Genomic DNA, 16,179 nt, shown 5'->3' with positions numbered 1-16,179 from the left:
TAGCATGTTGAATTTTTTTGAAAAAAATTTTTTTTTGACTAAATTTGGGTCACTATAAAAACATATTTAATTAGAATGATATTAGAAAGTTGTTTTAATACTTTAATTTTTGTTGTTTCAGTATAATTAAATAAAATATATTTTTCATTATTTATAAACTTATTTATAACATTTAACAATTATTATATACACAAGGGTCAAACTTGGTCATGGACTTTGGCGCCCCTTAAACTTTTTTTAAGATCCGTCTAAGGAGGCAACTAACGTCTTGTCATATTTAAAAAAAATATATACCACAGTTGCTTGCCGTCCTCAGTTGGAAAAATCAGAGGAAGCATATGTCTAGGGCAAATTTTGACCCCTATATAGCCCAAATGTTTTATAAAAAGTAATATTATGGATCACATAAATCACACAAAAAATATCCTGAAACTATTTGGCAACATTTTTGATGAGGTGGCTTATAAGCTATATACCTATACAGAGGCTTATAAGCAATATACCTTTACAGAGCAAATCTATATAGAGCAGCTTTTCTTATTCAAGGTTCCTTTTTACTCATAGCTAACACTAGATTTCATCCCATTTTTGATGATTGATCGTTCTTACATAATTTCTTACCATCATTGTTTACATTAAACACTATTATCAAAGTTAAGTTATAAAAAATAATAATTTCTTTGACTTTATTACTAAAATTATTTTTCTAAATAATAATAAAATAAATAAGTATAGTAAGAAAAATAATAGATTAAAAATAAAATCATCAAACTGTTAACAGCATCACGAAATAGTAACAACATATAGTCAATTATATAAATAACTTGTTGTCCCAATATTCCCCAGAATAGCCATTTTACTGAAATTAATGCTATTCAAAAAGTTCAATACCAGATATTTTTTTAAACCAGATTCTAAAAGAAGATAAAAGTACTCTTCGAAAAATATAAACTTTTTATAAATAAAGCAAATTAGCAATAGTTCCAAATATATCTTTTGTCATTGTATCGCTTATGAAAATACGCAAACTTTGTTTTTCGCAAACTTAATAATACATTTTGGTACGTTTAATGCATTTTGGTATTTCTAAAATAAATTTTTTTTACAATAATAAAGTACAATAATATAAAATGTTTTATCAAAAAAATTTTTGGAAAACAATAATTTTTAGCTGAGATATAAGGCTTCAGGCATAACTTTTCCGTTGTACCCCTCTGTCCCGATATGCCCCGCACTACCCTACACGCGTACACAAACTTTACTATTAAATTAAGTTTTTACAGCGAACTTTTTTTAAGAAAAGTTCGCTGTAAAAACTTAATTGAATAGTAAAGTTTGTTATACTTTTTTATTATTGTTGTCCATTTTCGAACTTTTTTTTTAACTTTTAACTTAATATTTTGTTTCTAGTAGTTTTTTTTTTTTCTTGTTCTTTTTTCTCTTCAGTTATTTTACTTATTTGATTTGTTTGTTTTTAATTTGCTTGTTGTTGTATCGCAAAACTTAAAAGTGTTATATAAGTTTTATTCATGCAACACGTTTGCATAATTATAACTTTTTTTTAATCTCACAACCATGTCAGCATTATTATAATAAAACACAAAAAGTTTTTTTATTTTAGCTGTTTTTTTTGTGTTGATTATGGGTGTATGTGCGTGTAGTTTTCATGAGATTATGGGTGTATGTGCGTGTAGTTTTCATGAGATTATGGGTGTATGTGCGTGTAGTTTTCATGAGATTATGGGTGTATGTGCGTGTAGTTTTCATGAGTATGTTACTTTTTTGAGAGTTTAATGTCTGAATATGTTTAAATTATAAAATGCCCTCGTTTATTATCATTTCTAAAGCTTTACAATTAACAAATAGCTGCTGCTTTTTAACTATCTTGTTTCGCCCCACCCACTTGCAAAATGTAAAAATTTTGTTAGTTTAGAGTTTTGTTACTTTGGTTGTCGGAGCTTATTTTCAGAATTTTTTTTGTTTTTTTTTTGTTTTATTATTTTCTTATATCAATGAGTTTTAGGAAATTCAAAAAAAACAGTGTTAACTATGATTAGTTTATCCGCAACTAGCATTTGTTTCTTAAGTGTCCCTATATGCCCCGCTCTACCCTACTCCCTACCCTACCCTAACAATAGTAAAGTTTTACTTTTTTTAAAGCTTGTTTGTTTTTCTTTATTTTATTTTTTTTATGTTTTTTGGTGTAATTATGTTTAATTTTCTGATTATTTATCCTTTTTCTTTGTTTTCTATTTAAATAACTGTTTTATGTCTTATTTGTTGTTACGTTTTATCAGTTTTTTTAACTGCTTGTAACTTTCTAATATAGTATATATAATGTGCTTATAAAAATAAGTAACTTATTATTATTATATTATAGTCGTTTGTGCTTCGTTAAGATTTATTGCAAGCAAAACTGTATTCGATGAAGGTGAAAATCTAACTATAACTTCCTTAGTCTCGCTCAATGAATATGAAGAGGTTTATCTTTTGATTTGTTATTACAATGAAATGGCCATTGCTTTTACTTCATCTTCATATTATGAACTAAAGCCATATGCTACATCTAAATTTCAAAACAGAATCAATTCTTTAACTTATAATGGTACTAGATATGTTATAACAATTATGAACTTGCGTGCAAGTGATTCTGGTATTTATAAAACATTTTTGTTAATAAGCTATCGGGGTGCTCTTTTACCGCGTGGATTAACGTCAAACATATCAGTCGAAGTTGTAGGTTTGTTTTATAATATTAGTTTTTTTTTTTTTAATGCAAAATTTAATCTTTAAAGTAAAATATAAAATATTTTTTTAAATGTAAAATGTCCATATATAGTTAAAAAAAAAACAGAAAAAAGTTTGATGAAAGACAAGTGATAAAAACAAATCATGTAAAGCCATGGAAGTAATAAAATTAGAAAAAGGAAAGCTATTAAGTAATGAACAATAAACAATAGAAATATTGAATAAGTTCATCTAACTAAAAAAGAAATATTAGTTTTCAAAAATGTTTAGTAACAAAGTTTTATATACTTCAGCACAACTAATATTATTTAAGCAAAAAAGGAAATCAAATAATAGTCTATTTTGTTTATTGTGTTATGCTTATTTCAGGTATATTTTTCGATATTTTTTCTTTTATTTTATGTTAAAAAAGCTTTTATTTGCACGGTCTAATTATTTATTGTAACCGTTGCATCTATAGTATAATAATATAAATCTACTTATCACCAATATTAAATAAAAAAAGGAATGTTCAGCATTATTTTACACCGTTGTTATAAGTTACATTATTTTTGATTTTCAAATTTTACTATAATTAAATTAATCTTGGTACTAGTGTAAACGCCTATTTTTAATGAACATTGGCAGCCAAATATGCAACGTAATGAGACCTAATACCCAGTAAACACAAGACGCATTCTTGATGTCGACACCTAAATTAGGTCTAAATAAAGACGCATTGTCATATACGACTATTAGACTACTGACTTCTATATATTACAATATATAGAATATAATACAATATATATATATATACATATATATATATATATATATATATATATATATATATATATATATATATATATATATATATATATATATATATACATATATATATGTAATTTAACTTTATAGGTGTGAAATGAGAGTTTTAGCATGATGGATGGGCCACAAAATATCAAACTTTGATCATAAACTGACAATTTTATTTTTTTACTATAAATTTTTTTATAATGACTTTTCCGCTTTAAACTTGAAAATGTAATTTTCTTTTTTTAAACATTCGTTTTGAATATGAAGCAACTAATATATTCAATTTTATTTTTCGAATTTATTTGATTTTATTGGATTTTATTTGATAACAGTCACTCTGGCTAAAAATAAATCTTGGCAATAAATCGTATAAAAAGCAACTTTTATTTCAAACTTTATATTTTTTACGAATTAATATTTGAATTGCTCATTAACTTAAAAACAAACGTAAAAATGTTTCTCATTATTTCCGCCGGGAAGCAGAAGCCACTGGAGGCGGCCTCCATATCATTTTGCTTCAAAAGTTTTGTGGAGGCGCGAAGATTTAAGCTGTTTATCAAAACTGGCACCAACTGTTTAATGTTCTACAAAATATGTTGTAGAATAAACATTGAGTTGAAAGTTTTTTCCAAATACACCATATGATTTGAGATTATGAAGACTGGAATGATAAATTTTATCAAAACTCTTTAGTAGTTCTAATGTTGCATGGTTTTTATTTGTAAAGATTATAAGAAATTTTCTGGATAACCAAAAAGTTAAACAATGAGACAATGAAAACAAGAAAAACATAAGTATTAATAATTAAGCATCGTATTTCCTCAAAATTCTTTTTTTTTTAAAAAAAATCCAGGTCATGTTTGTTACAGTCATGTTTGTTGAAAAAAAGTAACAGATTTTACCAGGATATTAAACTAAATCCGAAAACTAAATCCGATAACGGTATTAAGAAAGCTGCGAAATAAAATGGGCTTTAAATCAAAATTTAAGTGCCTGGTTTCTATTTCTGTTATAAAAAACGAGTGTTTTTACCAGAAATTTATCAAACCTTTTTTTTTCACTTTAAACTTTGTTTATCTTATTAGATAACAAAACAAAGTTTTTCTAGTAATTTTTGATAAACGTTTTGAAACGTTTGATAGCAGCGTTCCATAATGCAATTTATTACCAAAAACAAGAATATTAGGGTAACCTGGGGCAAACTGAGAACAAGTATATTTGAATAAAATACCAAATCTCCTTACTAAATACAAAATCAATTTTCCTTTTAAATCAAAAAACATGACAGAATTAAAAAAATAATATCAATAATGAAAATTTAAATGCAAAATTTCCTGTTAGTCAAAACATTTGAATAAAATCTATTCACATAAAAAGCAAACATCGTTTAATGTGGAGTCTTCGTGTACCCAAATAGTACATGCACATCAAACTAAACAAAATCATTTCATTTCAATGTTTAAATTTTTTTTCAATCAAACATTTTTTCAATTTTTATTTCTTTTTGTTCTTTTAAATTATTATCTTTGTTATAATCTCAGATATTTCAGCTAATTTTCTTTTTGGAGAATCAAGTTTTGGAATTTGAAGTATGTCGTGATGGAAGAGCTTAATAAATTAACAGTGGTCTCTGAAAATATTTTTGTTGGCTTTAATTTATCATGAATCTTTAATTCCTAGGTAGTCAGCTCTGGCTGCTGTAAAGTTTCACTTTCTTTTTTGTTATCGCGTTCAAAGTGAATTTCATGAGGTATGGATAACCTGATATTATTAATATTATCTCTCAAAGATTTTCATGGATTTTCATTTTCTATCACACACCGATTAAATGGGACAATTCTAGTTGCTCTAAAACTTAAAGTAGCATTTACTATATTTTCGGCTCTTAAAGATGCTTCGTTAAAAAGTTCTCCAAGATTTTCTGTTTGAATTCGTCTTCCTAAATGGTTTCGCATCCATCTCATACATCCTTGATTAAATTAGTTATTCAAAAGCTTAAAAAATCCACGATCCAATGGTTGAAGCTTATGAATTATGTGTGGTGGTAGCGATAGCAAAAACAATCCATTGTCACGAGCATAGTCTTTAAGTTTTAAGCTTTGGTATGAGAACAATAACCGTCAAATATAAGTAAAATTTTGTTGATCAAGGAGCATCGTACGTGTTTAAGAAAATGTTGTATACATTCAAAAATTAAATCAGTATTAACTGAGCCATTTTCTGAGCATTCTTAAATAATTCCAACTGGAGCATTATCTGTGAGTTATAATTTCTATTTTTTTTGCGCTTAAATATCATCATGGGTGTAACATAATGACCAACAGAAATACATACACATAAAATTTTTGTTGTGGATCTCCAACTTGTCACTGATAAAACAAACTGTTTTCCTGTAGATGAGATTACTTTTAATGGCTTTTAGACGCATAACAATCCAGACTCTTTACAATTAAAAGTTTGATATGGCTCTAAGTAATATTTATTGTTTTTTTTTAATTTAATTCATCTTCCCACGACCATGAAGGCCATTACAGTCGAGGAGGCTACGTTTAGTTGTGGTTACAACCCTCTCTCCACTCTCAACACAAAACATGAACCTTGACGAACAAGGCCGCTGCGCGGAGAAACAAGTTGAGCGCGGTACTGCCAGGGACGTGGTGGGAATCGAGCTCGATACTTCTCACTTTTAAGGCAAGCTCTCTAAATTACTAAAATAGTTTTTAATATTATCTTCATTCAAACCAAATACTCTGTTTATAGAAATTGCTTCTGGTTTTCTGAGTGATAAATCAGGATGGCGTTTAAAAAGCATTGCACAAAGTCTTCTGCTAATTTACAATCTTTATAAAAAATTTTACAAGCTTTTCTTAAAGAAATTTGCTTCGAATTTACTGCTGTAATAACATTTTTCATGTCATCTTCGTTCCAGTAAGCTTGATTAGTTTTTCTCTGATAGTTTCTCATTAAAAAAATTTTGCTCACTAAATAACAACAAAGTTATGTTATATTCTTTTAAAGTTTCTATTAACATAATGTTTTACTTTTATGTGCAATTATTAAGTTGAATTCTTTTATAAAATGATGATAGAAAGTTTATTTTGACCATCTTTTTCAGTAACTAGCTTTGTTGCACTTTCGCCGTAAAAGTGAAGTCATACATTTCTTAAATATCTTTGAAACAAAATAGTCTGACACAAAAAAAAGAATGGTAGCTTAAAGGCAACAAATAATTTATTACAAGATCAATATTATGTTTGTTCTGTGGTAAAAAATGGTAGCGTACGTCAGGGGCGGATCCAGACCATCAAATAACAGAACAGAGCAAGATATTTATTTTCCTCAAACTTTACAATCATATAATTGCAATAATATATTAGTAATAATAATAACAATAATAACAATAGTAATAATAAAAATAACAATAATAGTAATAACAACAATAACAATAATAAAAATAATAAGAATAAGAATATTTATAAAATTATAAATAATAAAATCAAAATATAATTATTAAGAATAAATATAAATAATTGATTGAGGAAGGAGTCACTCATGCAGAATCCTGATCAAAGGAGTGACACCAAATAATTATATTAATGATAATAATTTAAAAAATAGCAATAATAACTTTATTCATTAATCGAGCAAAAGTAACAGCTAAAGTAATAACTTTATTCATTAATCGAGCAAAAGTAACAGCTAAAATAATAGTATTTATAATAAATGTAATAATAATAGTAATAATAAAAACAGCAGTAATGAAAGCAATAATTATTAATGACAAAAACAATAAAGTTTCTATAGAAATAGTAAGAAAAAAAACAAAACAAAAAAACTAAAGGAAGTTAATAATAATAAAAAATTAAATAAATTTTTTTTAAATTTGTTTAAATTTATTTTGTTTTAAATAAAGAAATGAAGGAAAACTATTTTGAAGTTTTAACTTTTCAAACTCATTCGCAATGCACATAAGACTTCGATTCCATTCACTGATACACTGATGAGTAATTGAATACTTACCATACCTCAAAGTTTTATAGGGAGATACATTTAGTTTTCCATTAATGATGTTTCTAGTTAAATGTGAATGTATAAATCGAGTTTCAGTGAAGAAGGTTGTAATAAAGGATCATAAATTTTTATTAAGGGAGTCAAAAACAAAAAGAAGTCTAGCAAATTTAACTAGTGCTGACAAGGTAGGAACTTAAAGTTTTTTGAAGAATTTTCTGCATTATGGAGTTGAAAATTAATTATTCAGATTGATTGGCGCTGAGCTGATAACAATTTATTAATATTACAGTTGCCAATTTGTCCCCAAATTCGACAACAGTAGATGAGATGAGATTGAAAAATTGAAGAATACAGATTCTTAAGGGTAGTTTTATCAACATAATGGCGAATTATTGAAAGCATGCCATTAACTCGATTAAGTTTTTTACGGAGTGCATTTATATGAAAATCCATGAGAGATTCAAATCTATAAAAATACTAAGATATTTAACAACTTGTGTTGGATATAAATGTCTATTATTAATTTTAATTTTAGTTATATGATTGTTGTATAAAATTTTTGTCTTGGAAATGAAAAAAATGTTAGTTCAGTTTTTTCCAAGTTCAGAGAAATTAAGTTTGCATTTAGCCAATGAACTAAACCTTTTAGGTCCAAGATTATATTCTTACACAAGGAATGATAAGACTTATTAATATACAAGATATTAGTATCAACAGCAAACTGATGGACTGATAAGAAGTGGACAGAGTTATTTAAATCATTAATATAAATCAAAAACAATAAAGGACCAAGAGCAGAACCCTGGGGAACACCACAAACTATATGTTTGCTACTTGATTTGTAACTATTAATACTAACAAACTGCTTCCGATTTGAAAGATAAGATTGAAACCAGTTACAAGCAACTCTTCGGATTTCGTAATATTCAAGTTTAGAAATTAAAATGGTATGATTAACGGTATCGAACGCTTCTTTTAAGTCGATAAAAACACCACCTACGAAATGACCAGTATGAAGTGCCTTTTTTATTTTTTCGGTTATGCTTATTAAACCGTGGCAAGTTGAATTTTTTGATCGAAATAAGGGAGGGAATTAAGGGAGAAATACGGGAGGGCGATTTTTCAACTACCGCGCAAATCTTTTTTATACAATTTTTGTTTGAACATTTTTCTTTTTCTGTCATTCTCTTACACTTATACTTATTTATATTACTCTTTAATTTTAATTTTAATCTTTAATTCTAAATAAACTATTTTAACCAGAGTAACTATGAAAAGACGTTATATATTGGTATCTCAGTAGTCCGGTGTGTCAATGTAGTCAATTAAGTGTGCGCGGCACAACTTAATTGAATCACTTTTAAATAGTACGCTGAAAGTTTAAAATCGAAAAGGAATTTATAGGAATTTCTAAATTCTAAATTCTTTTTATATAATTACTTACAATGGTTTTTGTTTTTAAAAATGTGTTGTAATAAATATTACAACACATTTTCTTTTTATTGTTTTACTTTTTATTTAGTTTTTTTGTTAATGACGCAATTTAGTATTTCATTATTAATTTGATATTAGGGTAATTCCGCTTCAAATCACCCAAAATTTAGGAAATTTTAAACCATGGGTCCTCAAATTTTTAAAAAACTTCTTTGGCTGTTGCATCTTAAAGAGAAAAGTTAACACATAAAATTTCAGCTAAAAATGTTGAGCGGTTGACAAGATACTGCAATTTTAATATTGACCTGGTTTCCCACAACGATCCGGTTTTCATGACATTCTGAAAAAACATTTTTCTTAAAAAAAAAAAAGAAAAAAATTAAAATGGCAAAAGTATGAAAATAAACATATATAATGTTTTTTTGATGCTGAATTCAATAAATGTACTTACCCAGTAGGCACGCAACGTTTTATTCACGTTTCAATCACGTGTATTTTAGGTGACTTCGTCCAGGTTGCTATTTTACGTGAAAGTCACGTGAAAGTTACGTGCCAAAATATCTCGTCTTTCGGAACTTTTTTTATTCTCAAAAAAACTGGCATAAGAAATGTGAAATAATATTTTTTATTATATTAATTATTTTTTTATAGTATAGTTTTTGTATTCATTATATTAGTTATAATTATTTACTTCTATGATAATATAATTAATTTTTATTGTAGTATTATCTCAATTAAAAAAAAAAAAATTGGTCTATATACTATCTTTTAACGCAATGCATTTAAAACAGAACTAAAAAGAACAATATATTTTAAGTTGTAATATCTAATATTTAAATTATATCAAATTAAATTAAATAAATTAGTACCCTATTTGCCGTCCCTATTTGCCACACAAATAAGATTAAACTCAAATACAAGGTATGCTTTTTTTCTACTTTATGATATAATATTTTAGACTGGCGAATTTGTCCATTTTGCTTACTTAATTTAGTACGAAATAAGTTATGTTATAACGAATTTAATATTAAATTAAGTAAGCTACATGGACAAATTATAAGTTCTAGCAGAACTTATTCTTGATTCTTGAGCAATAATAATGTCTCTAGAACTTCTGCATACATTATTACTCAAGAGTCGTTTAGATAAAAATCCAAAATAGATTTTCTTTCTTTATTTGGTTTTTATCAACAAGGTTAAAGAATTTACCCAAGATAATATCAATAAATAAATGTGTTATGTTATTTATTATTGATATATGTATATATTATTATTAAATACTTAATCTTTTTATAATATATGACATCTTGATCTCGTGCTTTACTTGTTAAAAAATGTTAATACTTATTTCCTTTTTTTATATTATTTAAATATTATATGGTTAATATATATATATTCGAGTTATGCGAAATTATTACTATATATATTATATGACTTTTATTACTATTGTTATTATGTACAATATAAAACAGGTTATTAATGCGCATTTGTTCGATGTTTTCCCCACAAAAAGATAATTATGATGCTATTGTATTTAAAACTGCATTTTACTTATCTTTCAATGTTGACGACCTTCCAATATGTAAAGCAAGTTTCTCTCAAGTATAGCATTGCTTTTTCGAAAATTGTTTAATGATTTAGATCAAAGAAATAGCAACACCAGAAAATCTTGTTGCCAAAACAGTTGGTGACTCACCATGTAAGATTTGTGTTAAAAATTTGTGATTTAAGATGATTATTTAATATTCATATTATTATTTAAGTTTTTATTTGTTTCTTTTGAGCTATATTTGGTGTTGTGAGCTATTATTGGAGAAAATATCGACTTATTTATTAGATAAAGTTTGATGCCTGCTCTTACCCCGTTTCCTTCTTCATGTTTCAATCATGTATTTTTTAGGTGACCTTGTCCAGGTGACAATTTTACTTGATTAAAACGTGAATGTTACGTTGCCAAAATATTGTGTATTTTGGAACTTTTTTTATTCATAATAAATACCTGTAATTAGAAACTTGGAAAGATGTTCTTTATTTACTATTTTTTTATAATTTAGTTTCAGGGATAACCTTATTCAGGATATTCCCAGAATACCAGATATTTTTCTGAAATTTATCTTTTTCCAAATATCCGAAAAGTTTTCCATACATACAACTTTTATTACAACATATAACAAGTATATATTATTCATCTATTTGTTTTTATGTTATTTTAGTCATCATTCATACAAAAATTAAGAAAAGTTTTTAAAAAAATGAGAAAAGACTTGGCTGAATGCAAAATTAAGGGGAAAATATTCTGAATTTTTTCCGGATATTTTCCGCAAATTTTTTCCGGATATTTTAGATATAATGATTACATGAAATATGTAGTTTATATATTCATTATTGTAATTACTTTTTATTTTACTTTTATAATAATGTAATTATTTTGCATTGTAATTTTATAATAATTAATTTAAAAAGTAGGGCGTAAGATATCTTATAACGTCGCAATGCATTTTTGCGACGTTATAAATGTCACATATATAATATTTTATCCAAACATATTATCTTATAACCAAGTTTTATCAATTTAGGTTTAATAAATATATTATAAAGCTTAGTTCAAAATTGTGTAACGTTATGGCAGATAATTCTCATATTGCAACACGCAAAAGATCAAACCCTACTGCAAGGTATACTTTTTTTCTACCATATTGTATACTATTTTAGACTGTCAAATTTGTCAATGTAATTAATTTGATAATAAATAAGTTATAACTTATTTAATATTAAATTTATTAAGCTGTATGACAAATGATAAGTTCTGCATAAAATAATATTAACTAGGAAGACCCAATGGTATTGTTATGTTATTGCCTAGGAATATCATTCTGTAGTAAGACCCAATAACCTTTTAACTTTTAAAGTTTGAGAAATTTCACTTTTCCCTCTCTTTGTCTTCTTTTGTGATCACACTCTGTAGTAAGAATTTGATTTAATTCATATCTTGTTGGAGAATGCAACTTGATTCTGAGTTGAATTTTCAGCACTCTGTATTTATTGGTGACCTAATTTGACAATACTTTATTATACATATTTTTAGTTTTATACTTAATATATTGTATATAATTAGGGGTAATATATTGCACTCTGTATTTATTGGTGACCTAATTTGACAATACTTTATTATACATATTTTTAGTTTTATACTTAATATATTGTATATAATTAGGCTCCTTAGCCGTGGTGAATGTTTCCACAGCAAAAGGAGCCTCAAGGTGAAAATCTGACCATGGATAAGGAAAATCATGATATAAAATCCCCACTATAATGCTTTGTGTTTATGTGATAACTATTACATTTTTATAAATTGTTTTAATTTTTGTGTGCATTCTAAAATGACATTTAATGCTGTTCAAAACTTTGTAGATTACTCATTTAAAGCAACTTTGTGGGCTGTCACCTTTGCATCTAGTGAGTTAATGTATGAACAAGTTAATGCAGAAACAGATGCAAATATAAGAAAATGGAAAACAAAGAAAACAAATTATCATGTTATCACATAGTACACAGATGTTATCACATAAGGTGAGTACAGGTCTTTTTCTAATCACGCCCATCAGTTATTAACTTTATAGATATAGATATAGATAAATCTATAGATAGATATTAGATATAGATATATATAGATAAAAAATATTTTTTTAAACTTGTATTTTTTATTATGTACTTCTTTTTTTTTAATCTTCTGTCGACTTTTTTGTTACATCTTTTTTTATTAAATACTTATTTACTTTTTTAGCAATCAGAGTATAAAATTAGAAGGCAAATAACTTTTATTTTTTTACATTGTATGTAGTATTGTTTTCTTAAAATTATTTAATGATTTAGATAAAAGAAAACAAATAACACCCTAGAAAATCTTGTTGCCAAAAGTAGTTGGCAACTCTCAAAGTAAGATTTGTTTTAAAAGTTTGTGATTTAAGATAATTATTAAATAATCATATTATTATTTAAGGTTTTATTCGTTTCTTTTCAGCTAAATCTGATTCATTAGATAAAGTTTGATGCGTGCTCTTATAGAAGAAAATATCGACTGATTTGTTAGATTATGTTTGAAGCGTGCTTTTATGGGAGAATAGATATATAAGTTTGAAGCGTGCTCTTCGTAAGTTGCAGATCTACGACTTCGTACTTATTACTTTGGATATAAGAAAGATATTTTAACAAAAGTGCAGCTTTTATTACAAATTAAAAATTTTTATGTCAAGAACTAATATACTGACTAATAAAACCATGCATTTATACGTATTAAATGTTTCCTCGACGATGAGTTTTTTTTCTTTACACGAATCCAAACACTTATAATTGTAATTATAAAGCATAATTATTGCTTAAATATTACGTGCCAAAATTAACGTAAAAAGCACGTCTTTTGGACAGTTTATGGGGACCAAAAAGTCAGCTAAATATCACGTGCCAAAAGTAACGTGAAAAACGCGTCCATAAATCACGTGAATTGGTCATTTCATGGGGACCAAAAAGTCACCTAAATATCACGTGCCAAAAGTAACGTGAAAAACACGTCCATAAATCACGTGAATTGGTCATTTCATGGGGACCAAAAAGTCACCTAATTGTCACGTGCCTAAATAACGTGAAATTCACGTTTTTGTCACGTCGCTGTGCCTACTGGGTAATATGATGAAATATAAAAAGAACATGCTTAAAGTTAATAAAACAACTAGTTTATATAAACCAACTTTGTGGCCCAATATCTCAAAAAATTTTTTTTTTTTGATAATATTTTTAGCTGCTTTTTAAAATTTTTTTGAACAGAAAATTTAGTAGGAAAGAAGAATTCTTTTTTTATTTTTAGGAAATACATTCATACTAAGTAATTTATTATAAGATGTGTTCTATTGGCTTAATGACATCAGATGCATGCAAAGGCCAACAAGATGTTTTGAAACTTTAAGCAGTGAAGAAAAAATAACTATATCATTACGCTGTAACATTGAACTATCAAACTTAACAGTATTATGTGAAAGATAAAAATATTTGAAAATGTATCCTATATGGCAGAAAGCATGCTGTGATCCATTCAATAAACATACAAAGAAAATCACAAGTAAGTAGATGTAGAATTTAAATATTTTAATATATATTTTTTTTAATTTGTATTTTCCAAAACATAAACAATGTTTTAAACAATTGTGCAGATAAGATTTATACAATTCAATTACTTTTAGAAAATCTTTGAGTAATTACGATAAATGAGTCACAAATCATGATGAAAGTAGTCTTTTAACTTTTCTCCAAAATTTTAATATACCTTCTCTAAAATCTCATTCAAAGACATTAACATATACTCTCACGAAATGGTAAGTAACGTTACTAGAAAAACTGAAAGTCAATTCAATGTTCCCTCAAACACTACAAGCAATGGCAAATTACTGATCGTGCAACACTATTGAGTTTAACAGCAGATGTTCCAACGTTTGTTGAACTATTAGCATCTTGTTTTGAAAAGCTCATTTTTTTATTGCTCACTCTCAATCACAGTACCTTAACCAACTGAAACAATATATGGATCAATCAAACATTATCATTATTGGCGACTTTGCTGAAAATTATGCTTTTGTAGTCCAAGATGAAATACAAAGCTATCATTCGAACACCCAACAATGTTCTTTACACCCATTAGTGATATACTATAAAAATGATAAAGGTGTACTGAATTATATTTCTTATTGTTTTATATCAGACGACATTACACATGATGTAACTTATGTGTACAAAATATTCCAACTAATCATACCAATATTAAAAATAAAATTTTCCAATCTGTCCAAATTACATTTATTCACTGATGGTTGTGCAGGACAGTACAAATATTGTAAAAGCTTATACAATCTATGGCAACTAAAAAGCGAATTTGCCCTTAAAGTTGAATAAAACTTTTTTGCCACGTCCCACGAGAAAGTTACCATGCAATGGGATTAGTGGTACTGTAAAAAGGTTAACAACGCAAGAAAGTTCAAAACAACCATACAGAAACCAAATTCTCACATCAGAAGCTATGTATGAATTTTGTATTGAGAAAATCAAGGTTGTAAACATCATTTACATAAAGTGATTGGACTTACAATTGCAACATGAAGAACAAAAAGAAAGGTACACTGGTGTAACAACTCTACATGGTACTCGAAGCTTTCATCAATTTATACATCTTGGTGATAACAGGGTTGTGGCAGATAGGTGTAGTTACAGACACTAATTATACAATAATCCACAATCTTAAAAAAAAAACAAGATATATTTTAAATTGATACTGTCACTTTAGGAGGTTATGTAGCTGTAGTCTATGATGATAAGTGGTGGATTGATATTGTAACTGAAACCAACCTAGAAGAAGTTGATGCTTAAGTTAAGTTTCTTCACCCAAAAGGTTCATCAATCTGTTTTAACTGGCCTGAAAGAGACGATTACTGTTTTATTTCCAACACCAACATATTGAAAAAACTATCTGTTCCACAAGCTTGCTCTAGTTCCGGTAGAAACCATGTGTTTGAAAATGCTGAAATAGAAGAAGTACAAGTGGGAACAATATTGTGAACTATTACAAACACAGTCAAAATAACTTACATCTTCGATACCTTTAAAAATCTTGTATATTTAAGTAACTTTTTAAATTACGATTAACTTATTTTTATTTTATTTACAAATATTGTTTGAGAATTTCTTGAAAAAGTAATACATCTTTGAAATTAAAGTTTCATATGTTTCAGTTGTTTTTCCAGTTAGATTTTTTGTGCCTAGTGAGATTATAAGCAGATGAAAATATTAACAGCAAAAAAAAAAAAATTTGACGGGGTTGTCTTGCGATATTGTTCCTTTTATATTTCAGCATTTTAAGTACATTTATTGAATTCAGCATCAAAAAAACATTATATATGTTTATTTTCATACTTTTGCCATTTTTGTTTCTAATTTTTTAAAGAAAAATGTTTTTTCAGAATGTTTTGAAAACCGGATCATTATAGGAAACCAGGTCAATATTAAAACTGCAGTATCTTGTCAAACCGCTCAACATTTTTAGCTGAAATTTTGCATGCAATATTTTTTTATAGTTAGGATTAATGTGTCAAAATATAACACAAAAAGAAGACACATAGTTCAATGGACTGGGTGATTTTATGTGGAATT

The 16,179-nt window shown here is 26.8% G+C and overlaps 1 long non-coding RNA gene across 2 annotated transcripts; it reads left to right on the top strand.

Annotated features, from left to right (window-relative positions):
* Positions 1 to 9,435: 9,435 nt before the first annotated feature.
* Positions 9,436 to 15,749, top strand: LOC136075450 (uncharacterized). Of its 2 annotated transcripts, none has more exons than XR_010635954.1 (7): positions 9,436 to 9,909; positions 10,630 to 10,902; positions 11,565 to 11,663; positions 12,400 to 12,558; positions 12,862 to 12,924; positions 13,010 to 14,101; positions 14,223 to 15,749. It is a non-coding gene; the product is annotated as an uncharacterized LOC136075450 (long non-coding RNA). The 2 variants fall into 2 exon arrangements; XR_010635955.1 differs by having other exon boundaries at positions 9,440 to 9,909; positions 10,630 to 10,687.
* The last annotated feature ends 430 nt before the right edge of the window (positions 15,750 to 16,179 follow it).

This window comes from Hydra vulgaris, chromosome 01 (assembly GCF_038396675.1).
Source record: "Hydra vulgaris chromosome 01, alternate assembly HydraT2T_AEP".
Lineage (NCBI taxonomy): Eukaryota > Metazoa > Cnidaria > Hydrozoa > Anthoathecata > Hydridae > Hydra > Hydra vulgaris.
The sequence above is the reverse complement of the archived record's forward strand: the minus strand, read 5'-3'. Positions and strand labels throughout refer to the sequence as shown.